Consider the following 15,492-nt stretch of genomic DNA (forward strand, 5'->3'; position numbering starts at 1 on the left):
AGATGGAAGTGCTCGGATTAAAAAGGTTCTAAGACAGAGATGTAGTCTTTCATCCATCGAAATCAATCGGTGCATCGACGAAGCAATGATTGAAATTAAAGGAAGTTTCAGTAGTGGAATTAAAATTCAACGTGAAAGGATATCAATGATACGATTCGCGTGATGACACTGCTGCCTTCTGTCAAAGTGAAGAAGGATTGCAGTATGTTTTAACTGGAATGAGCTCTCAAATGAGTACAGAATGTTGATAAAAATGAATCGAAGAAAGGCCAAAGTAAAGAGAAGTAACAGAAATGAGAACAGCGAGAAACTTAAAATTACAATCGCGAAGTGGATGAAGTTAAGATATTTTGCTACTTAATCTGCAAAGTAACCCATGAAAAACTGAATAAGGATGACGTGGAAAAGAGACTAGTACTGGTGGAAAAAGGCATTCCTGGCGAAGAGAGGTCTATTAGTGTCAAACATAGGTCTTAGCTTGAAGAAGAAATTACTGAGAACGTATGATTGGCTTGCAGCGTTATATGGTAGTCAGACGTGGACTGTGTGAAAGCCAGAACAGAGGAGAATCGAAGACTGAGGTGTGGTGCTACAAAATAATGTGGAAAATTGAAATGATAAGGTAAGTACTTAGGAGGTTTGCCGCAGAATTGGTGAGGAAAGGAACATGCGGGAAACACTGACAAGAAGAAAGTACAGAAGGATAGGACATCTGTTCAGGCATCAGAGGACAACTACCATTGCTGTAGATGGAACTACAGAGGGTAAAAACTGTAGAGAAAGACAGATATTGGAATATGACAAGGAAATAATTGAGGACGTGTGTTGAAATTGCTACTGAGACGAAAAGTTTGGATCAGGAGAGGGATTCGCTGAGGACAGCATAAAATGAATCGGAAGTCTGATGACTCAAAAAGAAAAAAAAAGAAGAAAGAAAGAAAGAAACTGCGAAGCGCACAATAGCCGTCTATAGAGCAAGGACAAGACAGTCGCGATGCCATAGAGACGTTTACAAAGTCGCCTTACGTTATTAGTTAGGTTAGGCGCTCGAATACGCCACACCCAGTTCTCTACAATTGTCAGGGATCATCTTAGCAGAATCGAATATAACAGTGAGTGTGAAGATGGGGAACTGACATAATACGTATCATCTAAAGCAAATGGTTGTGGTAGTAAACTCAAGAGTAAAGTAACGCTATGGTTTGTTATCAAAGACTCATGAATAATAATCCAACGAAATACAGTTATGTTGAAAAGAACTGTAAACCATCTACATTACTGTAAGAAGAGCTAATTAAAAATTCTCAGTCGGCAATGTTACTGAAACAGATGGAGCTGTATAAAATTTCTCATCTCACTCTGTGAACTAGGAACAGTTATCTGTCTGTGACAATCACAGTGGCCGGACGGTGGTCAGAGAGGAGTCATCTGTCCGTGACTTCTGCTCCGAAACTCCGGCATTTTCTTAGTCATACTTGTGTTATGAATGCAGTTATTGGTATAACACTGCACGCCCTCTCGCTGTGATCAATGCACTGATTCTGTTGGGAAGCTTGTTGTTAGATCGTTCCCTACTCTCCTGAAGTTCATAGAAAAAGCCGTCGAAGTAGATGTAGTCCTATCGAAAGTGCTTTGAGGAAACTCAGTGGCCCTTGTCTACGAAGCCTCTAATGCACCCTAAATTAGTGAACTTCCGCAAACTTAAAATAAAAATGGCTTTGATCACTATGGGACATAACTTCTCAGGTCATCAGTCCCCTAGAACTCAGAACTACTTAAACCTAAGGACACCACGCACAGACATGCCAGAGGCAGGATTGGAACCTGCGACCGTAGCGGTCGCGCGGTTCCAGACTATAGCGCCTAGAACCGCTCGGCCACTCCGGCCGGCCCGGAAACTACAATATGCATTACATTTTTGTGCAGAGTTGTAGAATGTAAATGTGTAATCTTTAACGTGGAATCTATATTTTGCGCAGGTCGCTCTTGTAATCGATACGGTCACATGTGAGGGGGTTCATGTTCAATAGAATTCGGTCTTTTCAAAAATTATATCAATCAAGATGGACACTAAAATATCTCTCCAGCAAGGTAGGCGTTGCTCATACAACACCAGCTACACAGAACGGTCAACTCGCTAGCGAAGCAAGTGCACCCGATAATTATAGTGGATTGCTGTTGATGTAGTTAGCAGACCGTATATATATTTCACATATCACGTGGACCCAACGGCCCGAAGCTTAATATCCTCCACGCTCTTCAGCTGAAACAATAGAGTTTCAAGAGTGTACTCTTGTGAGAGACACTCGGAGTTGCAGTTCCAGTCACCAGTCACGTTAGAACCGAACGGCATGCACCTCTGCTGCAATACTTCCAGTAGGAAGGTGTGAAGAAATAAATTGTTTGAATTGGCACGTTTATACTAACACTTGACTTTAATTTACTGGTTAAGGGGGGACGTCGATGAAATTGGCCAAAAATGTCGATTTAGGTTTAATTTTTATTTGTTATTACAACTCATGGACAATAAGTGCCCAAAGTTTCAATGTTGAAATCGCATCCGAAGTGCCTGAAAATTAATTAAAAGTGTGACGTGGCCTCCCTGTCAGGCCCACGTTTTGAAGCAGCACTTCTATACCAGCTCAGAGAATCACGAACTTTCAACCAAACATGTGCAGGATACATCTAGAAGGCCGTTATACATACTCTTTGGTTTTATGGATCATCTTTGACTCTCTTCCGTATCTTATAAACAATAATAAGCTAGCTGCACCGTTCATGATGAAGCAGTTCTTTTTTTGCCTTGTGATACGGACTGAGATTTACACAAGTATTCGATTCTTTCTCCATTCATTTATGTCACGATCACAAGGAGTGTATAAAAAGCTGGATAAACTGCTTTTGAGTATGTTAGTGAATGGAAAGCGTAAGAAACAACGACAAACCAGCAATGAGGCTACGTCCGAAGTAACAACATCTGCTGAAAATGAGAACTCGTCTCATAGAAGCTCCAAGCGAAAAATTGATGGCGTGAATGGTGCATACTACAGTGATGAATTAATTGACCTTGAATTAGTGAATGCAGCAGTGAAATTTTCTTGTGTTTGTAAGACGTGTGGTAGTGATAACATTCAGATTATAGATGGTAAGATAGTAGGCGTGGCAGCCAATCTGCATATTGTGTGCAAAAAATGCGATGCTGATAGCTGATGCAAAAGGATGAAGGTATGAGAAAGAGTTGGCTACAATGTAGGAAATTTTACTCAAGACATCCTGAGAAAAATAGTTTTACAACGCCCCTCTGTTGCTGAAAGGTCAGTTGTAGACCTGGTAAAAGAAAGAAGACAGATAACAAGAAACTAGAAGAGAAGCCTTAAAGGGAAAGACGATCAAGAGTACAAATGTGGTGCCTTCTAAAGAGGTGACATAAGGAATAAACTTAGGATGAACTTTAAATTGCGTTTCCTGAAAAGTTAGTTTTTTAAAGTTTATGTACTTTTTCCTTAGATGCTAGAATTACGAAATTTTGTACACATATTTCTGTAAACCTAATAAACGTTGTCTGAAATACTGATTGCAAGCTCAGATATGAGGCAAAGTGCTCGGAATTTTAAAATTGTACTTGCAGAATTACAATTAAAAAATTATGAAAATTCTCCTGTTTGACCTATTCCAAAAAACCTCATGCGAGAGACTTACAACATATAAAGAGATGAAACAGAGAAATTTTTGTAGAAATCTCGTGAATACTTTCTAAGAAAAATGAAAATACATTATTTTTTGAAAAAAAAACTTCATATTTCATTAAAAAAAAGTTGAACATATATAATGAAAGGATTTTCTACGCAAATGTGTTACATTCATGTAAAGCGTGCTACAAAATTTCATTGCCATATCTCCAAAACTGTGGATTTGGTGCATTTTTAAAATAGTGAGTGTTTTTCATCAACGTCCCACCTTAGGGATAGCTGTTACCAGTACAACACTCCATAACGTCAGCCTTACAGACATCGGCAAGTAAATGAGAGCAAATATTAGAACTTCAAGAGCCACATAATAGCGTACACCAGCTTGCACAAAAGCGTGTTTGTAGCCACGTAGTTGTCTTCTGGCCAAAGCTCAATTACATCGTTCGTCTAATTGTCATGTCATTTCACCTTATCGCTGGATTTCTATTTTATACAACCAAAACGCTGACATCGAAATAAGTGTCCAAGGAATAGAAAAGCAACTGGAATCACTCAACAGAGGAAAGTCCACTGGACCTGACGGGATACCAGTTCGATTCTACACAGAGTATGCGAAAGAACTTTCCCCCCTTCTAACAGCTGTGTACCGCAAGTCTCTAGAGGAACGGAAGGTTCCAAATGATTGGAAAAGAGCACAGGTAGTCCCAGTCTTCAAGAAGGGTCGTCGAGCAGATGCGCAAAACTATAGACCTATAACTCTAACGTCGATCTGTTGTAGAATTTTAGAACATGTTTTTTGCTCGAGTATCATGTCGTTTTTGGAAACCCAGAATCTACTATGTAGGAATCAACATGGATTCCGGAAACAGCGATCGTGTGAGACCCAACTCGCTTTATTTGTTCATGAGACCCAGAACATATTAGATACAGGATCCCACGTAGATGCTATTTTTCTTGACTTCCGGAAGGCGTTCGATACAGTTCCCACTGTCGCCTGATAAACAAAGTAAGGGCCTACGGAATATCAGACCAGCTGTGTGGCTGGATTGAAGAGTTTTTAGCAAACAGAACACAGCATGTTGTTATCAATGGAGAGACGTCTACAGACGTTAAAGTAACCTCTGGCGTGCCACAGGGGAGTGTTATGGGACCATTGCTTTTCACAATATATATAAATGACCTAGTAGATAGTGTCGGAAGTTTCATGCGGCTTTTCGCGGATGATGCTGTAGTATACAGAGAAGTTGCAGCATTAGAAAATTGTAGCGAAATGCAGGAAGATCTGCAGCGGATAGGCACTTGGTGCAGGGAGTGGCAACTGACTCTTAACATAGACAATTGTAACGTATTGCGAATACATAGAAAGAAGGATCCTATATTGTATGATTATATGATAGCGGAACAAACACTGGTAGCAGTTACGTCTGTAAAATATCTGGGAGTATGCGTGCGGAACGATTTGAAGTGGAATGATCACATAAAATTAATTGTTGGTAAGGCGGGTACCAGGTTGAGATTCACTGGGAGAGTCCTTAGAAAATGTAGTCCATCAACAAAGGAGGTGGCTTACAAAACACTCGTTCGACCTATACTTGAGTATTGCTCATCAGTGTGGGATCCGTACCAGATCGGGTTGACGGAGAAGACAGAGAAGATCCAAAGAAGAGGGGCGCGTTTCGTCACAGGGTTATTTGGTAACCGTGATAGCGTTACGGAGATGTTTAACAAACTCAAGTGGCAGACTCTGCAAGAGAGGCGCTCAGCATCGCGGTGTAGCTTGCTCGCCACGTTTCGAGAGGGTGCGTTTCTGGATGAGGTATTGAATATATTGCTTCCCCCTTCTTATACCTCCAGAGGAGATCACGAATGTGAAATTAGAGAGATTAGAGCGCGCACGGAGGCTTTCAGACTGTCGTTCTTCCCGCGAACCATACGCAAATGGAACAGGAAAGGGAGGTAATGACAGTGGCACGTAAAGTGCCCTCCGCCACACACCGTTGGGTGGCTTTCGGAGTATAAATGTAGATGTAGATGTAGTTGTAGACCCTCCGCAGTGCCCGACGGTGCCTGTTCGTCAGAAACTGAATATGACTGGTCTTGGTTTCCCTGTGGGTGTTCCTTCTCTTTTCCACTTCATAATCGGTTCGACACCTGCAGCTTTAGGGTTGAAATGTTCCCGACGGATTTATTGCTCTCAGTACCCTTCAGAGCCTCTGTGTGCTGCACACAGTCCATTCCTTAGAGCAACGGGTCCAGGAAAGCTTCCACTTGCTCGCTGTTGAGGGAGCAACTGAGCTTTACATGTGGGTTCCTGGTCACGTCGGTCTGACGTGAAATGAGGCTGCTGACGCTGCTCCCAAGGCTGCAGTCCTCCTACCTCGGTCTGCTAGCTCCTCCAACGCTTCGGATGATCTCCGTGTTGCCGTCGGTCGGCAGGTGATGTCACATTGGAATCATCACTCCTCTTCACGGGAACAAGCTCTGTAGAATTAAACCTCTCCCAGCGGCTTGGCCGACCTCATCTCGGCCCTCTCCTCTCGAGGACACCATTTAAGCTGGGTTGCGCACTGGACATCATCGTTTCAGCCATCGCCATTTGTTAAGTGGTGATCCCGCCTCGCTTTGTGCTCAGTGTCGTCAGTGTTTGGCGGTTCATCATTTCCTAACAGAATGCACTTTTTGTATTCGCTTACCTTATCATGTATGTTTGCCGTCTCAGTTATCGGCTGCTTTAACGAACCAAGCGTAGAATGTCGACCTATTTTTATTCGTCTTAACGATATGGCGAAGATCACCTTTGCTTCGGGACTTCCGCTGTCTGTTCAGCGTATTTTGTGGACCTACCAGCTCGACGAAGTCCTTTTTCTTAGCTCACTTTCCTTATGTCGATTGGGCTTAACGTACAGTCCATTTTAAGTTCTTTTACTTCTTGATGATCTAAATTATGACATGCGCGCTTATGACCTATGTTGTTCCCGAGACCTAAAACGAAAAAAAAGGAAATATGACATCCATCGAGTAGTCCATGTTCGTGGTCACTGAGCTCTACTAATATTACCCGCTATTTCTTCTCCTCTACTGACAACACAATGTTACACTTGTGTTTGTGCCTATCGTAACGTCCAGTTACTTAGGGGCGTCAGGGTACTGTTTATTATGTACTGTAAGGCTCTTATCCTCAGTCAGCAGTACCAGTTTTCCTCTAAGTCACCGTGATGTTTTCCGAATCCTAGTGAAATACTCTGTTGTAATTGCACATCTGGCAGTTCCCCAGATTCGTCTACAGCGATAACTTGTGTGGTGTCCCGTAGAGACAGCCGTTCGTAAATGAAGTAGACATTTTTCTTATTGAAGGGAGCTTGATAAGAGGCATAATTTGAGCACGGTCATTATAGACGCTACAAATGTATGATAAAATTACAACTAACGCGCGAGTATACCAAATTATTCAGTCAATTCGTGATTGAATTACCTCAGATTTGGAGCACGTGGCTACTTCGTTTTCTGCTAGCAATCCAACAGACATAAACAGTATAAAATTGGTGTACTTTTTCTTATTATTGTTATTATTAACGTTAATTCCCCGTTATGAACTTTCATGGTACTTTTTCTGTCTCTGTCTCTTGTCTTCCCAAAAACTTGTCATATTTTCACTATGGTTCTCTTTCTCTATTCTGTCCACATCTCTCCTGTTTTCCTCTCTTTGGGCGTTTGCTGAAATTTCAGTTTTCTGATTTTGTTCTTTTTTTTCCCTGTCTGTCATGTCTCATATGTATAGTTTCTCGAAGTCTTCCGTGCTTTTCTTTACCCAACTGGTTTTCAATGTATTAGTTTCCGATATGTTAAAATTTTCTTGGTCAATCTTTTTTCGTTCATCTTACGTATGTATCAGTAGTCTTTGGCCTTCTTTTTCTGATATTGGTTGTAATCACCTCTGTCTGTTCGTACAGTTCTTTTGTCGATCTTTGTCCAGATCCACTCTTTCTAAACCGGGTATTAGACGTTTCTCTGTATTTTCCTCTCTTGGTTTTCCGTCTTCTTAACTTTCGTTCTTCCATTGACTGCTGTAGTTTCTGAGGCATGCGAGGCATACAGTAAGATTACTGTACTGTAGTGTCGTAATTTGACGTTGTTGGAAACAGTTCTTTTGTTGTAATGGTTCGATGTAAGTTTCTATGCTTTTTATGGTTTTGCGATTCTTTATTCATTGTATGTTGCGTTCAGTCCTGTTTTCTGTAAATCTTTACCTGGTATTAGAAACTATCTACTTGTGTTATCTTTTCATACATTCTTACCAGTGGGTATCCGTCTGTGGATTTAGTGTCCATGTATTGCGTTTTTTCATATGAGATTTGTAGTCTTGGTTTGGCTGAGATTTCATTTAGTGTCTCTAGAGCTACCTTGACTTCCTCTCTGTTATTTGTTATTAAAGCTCTACAATCGGCAAAGGACATACATTTTATGTTGACGGTTCTATTCTTGTGTCGCCCCATCTTTACCCCATAGACCTCCTTATCTCCTATACTGATTGTTTTCTCCAAAACCGAATTAAATAGACTGGATGACAGCCCATCTCCCTGTCTCATTCCTGTCTTGATTTCAAATGGTTCCGAGATTTTTCCCACAAACTTCACATTGGATGTTATATTTGTTCATGTTTCCTTCTTGATTTTGTTGTCCATCTTCATTTCTTCCACTGTGTTGAGGAGTGTTTCTTTATCTATGGAGCCGAAGGCCTTCTTGAAGTCAACGAATGTTCCTACGGTATTTCTGGACTTTCTTATTGTCAGTATTGTTCTCAGGCACCAGATCTGTTTACTGCATGAATTTCGCTTCCTGAGTCCTTCTTGTTATTCTCCTATCTGCGGATCTATTTGAGGCTGTAGCCGATTTAACAGGGCTTTTCATAGAATTTTGTATGTCGCAGACGGTAGAGAAATACCTCCGTAGTTATTAAGGCCTGTTTTGTCTTTTTTCTTACGGAGGGGGTGTATTATCGATGACTTCCAATATTCTGGTACCTCTTCTCCTTCCCAAATGTTTCTGATAATTCTGTGTTTTGGGTGTGATGTATTCGCCATCTAATTCCCAGATTTCTTAATCAGCCCAACTTCTCCAGGTGCCCTGTTTTCTTCTGTCATTTTATTATTTTCACGATCTCCTTGTGTGTTGGCGGTTTGGAACAGAGGCTGGTCTAGCTTCTAGACCTGTAGAATATGCATCGGTTTATCACACATTAGTAGTGTGTTAAAGTATTGATCATGTATTTTACAGTTTTTTTTCGGGTTTGTCTGCAATGTTCCGGTATCCTGGCATATTTTCTCTGAATATTCTGTATAAATTACTTATGTTGTTTTTTGAAGCACTGTTCTATCTCTTTAAACCTGTTGTTTTCATTACCTCTGTTTTATCTACGGATTATTTTCGAAGTAGTCTTCTGTATCCTGTTAAATTCTTGCCATTTCTGCCGCACGGAGTGGTCGCGCTGTTGTAGGCTCCATGCAACGAACTGCTCGGCCCATCCCGACGGAGGTCCGAATCGTCCCTCGGCCATGTGTGTGTGTGTGTGTGTGTGTGTGTGTGTGTGTGTGTGTGTGTGTGTGTGTGTGTGTGTGTGTTGTTCTTAGTATAAGTTAATTTAAGATGATTTAAGTCTAGGGACCAATGGCCTCAGCAGTTTGGTCCCTTAAGAACTCACACACATTTAAACATTTGTTCTTCCCATTTCAAGGAAGTTCTATGATTTTTAAATTTTCTCCAGGCTTGTATTCTGTCTTCTTTGGCTCTGTAACATGTCGTTCCACCATCTGTGTTCTGTTTTTCTCGTTGGTTGCCCCAGTTTTATCAGTTCTTTCAATATTTTGACAGTTCTATCCTGTCGTTACTGTCGATTTTCTTAATTTTTTCAGTTATTTCATTCTTGTTTAGTTATAGATACTCTGGGTCTGTTCCGAAATTTCTGTTAGTTCTCTTGATTTGTTTTCTGCGAATAATCTACACTTTCATTTCGAGCAGGTCGTCATCGGACTCGAAAAAACCTTTCCTTGGTCTTACATTTACAATTTCTCTGGTATTTTTCATGGATATCGCAATGTGCTTTATCTGAAATTCTCCAAAGACGTTGTTGAGGGCTTTACGGGTTTGGAGTAGCTTGTGTGGTCTCTAGAATTGCGTAAAAATGATTTTGAGGTCGAAATTCATGTGAAAGTTTGTCAGGTTCACTCCATTCTTGTTTATCCGCTTGTGGGCCGTGTGCTTTCCTGTTGTCTCTTTGAATTTTCTTTCCCTGCCTAATTGGCATTAAAGTCTCCTAGTAAAACTTTCACGTTCTTCTTTGGGACTTAGTTCATCGTTCCTTCCAGATATTCTCGAAAATCTTCTATATTTGCGGGTTTTCCTTGTAATTGTTTGTTGGGGCTTGTCCATTGATTTGTTTATAGACTTTGTTTCCTGATCGTATCGTGAGTTCTGAGATTTTCACTTACTTTCAAGTGAAATGTATTACCCAGTCCAGTATCGATTTTGGTACTATAAATCTCGTTCCAAAGAGTTTGAGATTTATTCCTGGAATAGTTACATACTCTTTAGTTTTCCGACTAAAGTGGTTTTCATGTGAGAATCGCGTTTCCCGTGTTGCCAGAATTTGTATATTGGTTCAAATGGTTCAAATGGCTCTGAGCACTATGGGACATGACTTCTGAGGTCATCAGTCCCCTATAACTTAGAACTACGTAAATCTAACTAACCTAAGGCCGTCACACACATCCATGCCCGAGGCAGGATTCGAACCTGCGACCGTAGCGGTCACGTGGTTCCAGACTGTAGCGCCTAGAACCGCTCAGTCACTCCGACCGGCTTGGTTATTGAGTTTACCCATGGTGTTTATCATTTGTCTCAGTTTACCTGGTTTCAATAGTACGTTTGTGTTGAGTGTTCCCATGTAAAATATTTTCTTAGTTTTCAGTGTTTTTCAGAAGCTCCGATTCTCCTCTTGATGAGATGTCTGATCCCCTGGAATCCGATTGTCAGGTCTGTTACACAGTCTTATTGACTGGGGCACAAACGGTGACCAGAGTACCGGTGGCTGCCACACAGAAGTGTCTAGATTTTGGGGTTTCGCCTGTAAATCTAAGCAGGGGCTCTCACAGAGTGGTTGCCATCCGGAGCAAGATGGACCCATGATTTTTTTTTATTGTTTTGTTACTCCTCCCCCTCCTACTTCCTCGTCACTTGCAAGATGAGGCCCCGGGTTTGGAACCGCCAGTGGAAGAGTTCATGTACTTTTATCCTCCTAAACAATTCAACCGATTTGCAACAAACTTGGTACACATATCACTTACTGACTGTAACTCACTGCTATCGGGGTAAGAACCACACGCCCATCAAACGAGCGAGAGAGAGGGTGAAAAAGCAATGAGGCCGAAGACGTGCGAATAGTCATACTTTAGTCATCCATTATTTGAGAATGAGAGCACTTAATGGCCTGGAACACGCTTTGTATATTATTTCAAATGTTTTTGAAATTTTTGTCTTAGATAGCTCCCAACAATGATGAAGGGCGTAAAGTTTATCGTTCATGCAGTAAATTTCCCGCATAATGCATGACGTTTTAATTTATTACTTCTTTACTAGAAAGTCCATTCATACGAATTTCGCTGACAGTGGCTACTGGATGTACCTGCAATATTATACATTGTACAGCACAGGGTTCAGGAGATAAGACCTCACAAATTTTAAGCTACGTGTAAATGAAACTGCAGGTCGAATTTCTCTAGGGATACCGATGAAATATGTGTATAAATACTGATAAAATCTATGAAATACGTGTGAAATATATTTCACATACACGTACGCGGGCAAAGCCACAGGTAAAATATCTGTCCTAAGCCCCTGAAACGATTTCACCCAAGTTTGGTACACATGTAAAGTACGATCTGGAAAGAAATACTGTGGTATTTAAAACTACCAGCTTCGTAATAGGGTGAGCGTGAAAACGTGGAGAGGGATGTGTGGTGGGCGGTGGGGCGGAAAGACAGCGAGAGATAGAAGGGGGTGGACACAGAAATGGGGAAGGAGGAGATGGAAAGAGTGAGGGAGCGAAGAGGAGATAGTGAAATGAAGGAGGAAGAGATGGACGTAGACACCTGGAGAGAAGGGGGAGTAGTAGATGATCTAAGACTGTGGGAGAGGGAAATGAACGAACATAAGATTGGACTAAATACGTACCCAGGCAATCCCAGGTGTTCAGCTGGTATTATTACACAGATACCTGAATCTTTCGAGAACCCACGACACTTCTAATGCTTAAAATGAATTACCCATATCAACAAATAGATATCTTTGTTGTTGAATTATTATATCTGGTAGTGTCACTCGAAAATATTTCGAACTGACTGACATGTGTAAAATTTGAGTCATTCTGTTTACTCGACATCACAATGTTGTTTAGGTTGTTAGGCTATCTGTTGGGTCACTTAAAAATGAAGAAGTGAGACCAACTAATGGCCATGCGATCCTCAGTTAACCTCAACTGCAATTAGCTTACAATGGACAACTAAACAAGCTTCTGTGATTAGGTATCCTTTTATACACCGTGGCTGCAGTCCAAGTTCCCATCACGGCTTCACGAAAACTGAAATACTTATAGCAAACTTAAAAAAATAAAATGTGTCACATTTCAACTGCATATTTCTGCTTTAGTAGCTTTCAAGATGAACAACTGTTAAGAAAATCGAATAGTATAAGCAAAAACACAGTCTAGAACTTGACTGAATCGACGATACCTAGGTGGAAACGTGTGTAAGAAAATGCGTGATTGTGCATACACATATTAAGGGTGTCTTGTAACGTTATGCAGCGTTGAAGTGTTTGAAGCAGAGAGAATCTTCACTCTGCAGCGGACTATTTCGTTGATATGAACTTCCTGGAACGTTGAAACTGTACGTTGAAACTGCCGTTGGCGGGCGAGTTCTCTAGCGACTCAGCTAATCAAACACTGCCCACGATCTTCCCCGCAGCTTTACTCCCGCCAGCACGACCTCTCCTGCCTTCCACACTCCACAGAATTTCTCCTGTGAAACTTCCAGCAATCCTGGAGGAATGGATGTTGCGCATACATCGGTTAACCACAGCAAATTTTTCGCTTTGCAGCGGAGTGTTCGCTGACATGGGCTGCGGCTGTAGAGGGAAAAATTCATTCTGCAAACAGTCTCCCAAGATGTGGCTAAGCAATACTCCCGCAATGTCCAGTTTTACAGTAACGCTACTCCTGTCAGTTTCGCACGAGAGGTTCTGTAAATTTTGCAAGGTAGGAGATGACGTATTGGTTGAAGTAAATCTCTAAGGAGGATGTGTGAGCCGCTTTTAGGTAGTTCAGTCGGTAGAGCACTTGCCCATGGGAGGCAAGGTCGTGGGTACGAGACCCCGACTGGCATGCAATTTTAATCTGTCAGGAAGTTTCATATTGAGGCAACAATCTGTCCAATGGCGTTTCTTTATGTAGAAACTTTCAAGACTCGTGTCTTACAGTAACAGAAAATGTGAGAAAGTAAACTTACGTTACAGAGTAAGGATCTTGTTTTTGGGTACTTCCATTTTACCAGTTATTTCTTGTTTCTACTGGATCGAGTGAGAGACTGTTTCCATTAATCGATACAAATACCGTAGCTCCGCTTTCCTTTATTACTGTGGCAAAGTTAGCTCTTTCGCAGTCAGATGTGCTTTTGACCAATGGGAACCGTTCGCAGGTTGTTGACATATGGTCTTCCTCATTTCAAAGACGATCCTCTAATGTAATACTAATTTTGGTGACTTCCTACGTTACATTCTAGTCTGCAAACTGGCAATTCTGCGTCAGTCGAATTGTGAGGTTGAACTGTGTTTTAGAGATAAGACAGATGTGGTTTGATGTAGCTCCATGCTATCGTGCAGGCACTACAAAGGGTAAAGAATCTTGCGAGACTATTTCAGTTTATTTGCTGGGATGATTTTTATATCTTGGCGAGACTAACATTGGTTAACTAAGATCATTCCATGAGTATAGTTCGCGCAAGATAAGGTGGCCAATGCGCAGTGACCAGTTTTCATCCAAAGCGCTGGACGAGTTCATTCGTTTGTTCGGAAGGGGAGGCTGACAAGTGTTTGCCACGTTTAGCACGGTCGGCAATGCCAGAATGGAGGCGCAAGCGCTGCAGTCTTTCTCAAACGATTTACAGAAACTATTAGGTACAAAATTTCATTTTTGCATTACTTATAGCGCTATGTTTCAGATTCATGATGATTTGCACATTTCGTTAATGACCATAGTTATTGTGGTATTTACTTGGAAAAACCACACTGTGAAGGATTCCAAAGGGTTTGCAAAGAAAAATGTGGATCGCTATGATTTTGCGTTCGGTGTAAGTAAAATAATATCTCTAATATCTTGCTGCTTATGAAATTTAGCTAACATGCCGAATTTTCCTTTAGACTTCGTTTCAGGTCTCCATTTGTCACCATTCTCGAGAAAATTAATCTGATGAAGAATACTCATTTGCGATTGCGCAGCGCCGGCAATGAACCCCGAACGAAATAACCACAAAATTCTTTATATTTCATAAATGGTTCAAATGGCTCTGACCACTATAGGACATAACATCTGAGGTCACCAGTTCCCTGTAAATTAGAACTACTTAAATCTAACTAACCTAAGGACATCACACACATCCAGGCCCGAGGCAGGATTCGAACCTGCGACTGTAGCGATTTATATTTCAGAAATGGTTTGTGATATCGAAGTGAGATTTCGGCAAATTATGTCAAGGAAATAGGAGGGTGTTTTACCACATCGTTATAATATAAAATTTCACAATAACTACAGGCTTCTTCGAGGAAAGAATTTAATTTTTGAGGCCATCGACAGCAGTTGAAACGAGAAATGCTATGGGTTTTGGAGCAACATAAGTGAAGAATTAATGTTTATTTTGTACCTAGTATGTGATTTGTTAATAAGCTACTGACCTTACTTTTCCTTAGTCCTTCACTTAATAAACTTAATAAGTCAGTGTTTTAAAATACTCTGGCAATTAAGTCTGCACAACATGTAAGGGTGGTGACACTGTGTAAACTCCTCTGTGTTTAGGCAAAAGAAGCAGATTTTAATATGGCAACAAGAGAAATGTGTAGGTGTTAATCATAATTCGCCACTCATGACGCTTCTCTGAAAGCAACAAGTAGTTAACAGGCTAAACGAAAACAAATCGCTGTGTGTTCAGTAGAATTATTTTTGACCACTAATCAACGCTGAGGTGAGAAATTTTTTTTGAATTGTCAGCATGCAAGCATGGACATGGAGTGGCTCCACTTAATATTTACAAAAAAAAATGTAAAGCGACACTTCTCCTCAAGCACTCAGCATTCCCCCTACAGCGACTGGTCATAGGCCCCTCCACTACCGCTCTCCCTATGCATGCCACGTAGACTACGCGGCCACAGCTTCTTGCGCGGACTCTAGTTACTGGCTTGTGTGCTTCAGGCCAGTGAAATGAGTGCTCATTGGATGTCTATACATATTATCACTTTCTTGCGCCTTCGTTCTGTGTCAGCCTATGGTAGATATTTTAGTTAATGGATTGGGCGTGGTTAATTTAAGAGGTGGCCGTATGTCTTTTCTTTGACCAGTCAGTTGCCCTCTGGGACGGAGTATGTGTACCCCATCTGTCTGCGAGTAGTTTAACCCATGTAAAGCTGAGCGAAAGTTTTCTAAACGTACACAATGGCGTAACTGAGGCAGGACCGGGGTACCAGCTTGCTATTCAGTTAATGG

This window comes from Schistocerca cancellata, chromosome 7 (genome assembly GCF_023864275.1).
Source record: "Schistocerca cancellata isolate TAMUIC-IGC-003103 chromosome 7, iqSchCanc2.1, whole genome shotgun sequence".
Classification (NCBI taxonomy): domain Eukaryota; kingdom Metazoa; phylum Arthropoda; class Insecta; order Orthoptera; family Acrididae; genus Schistocerca; species Schistocerca cancellata.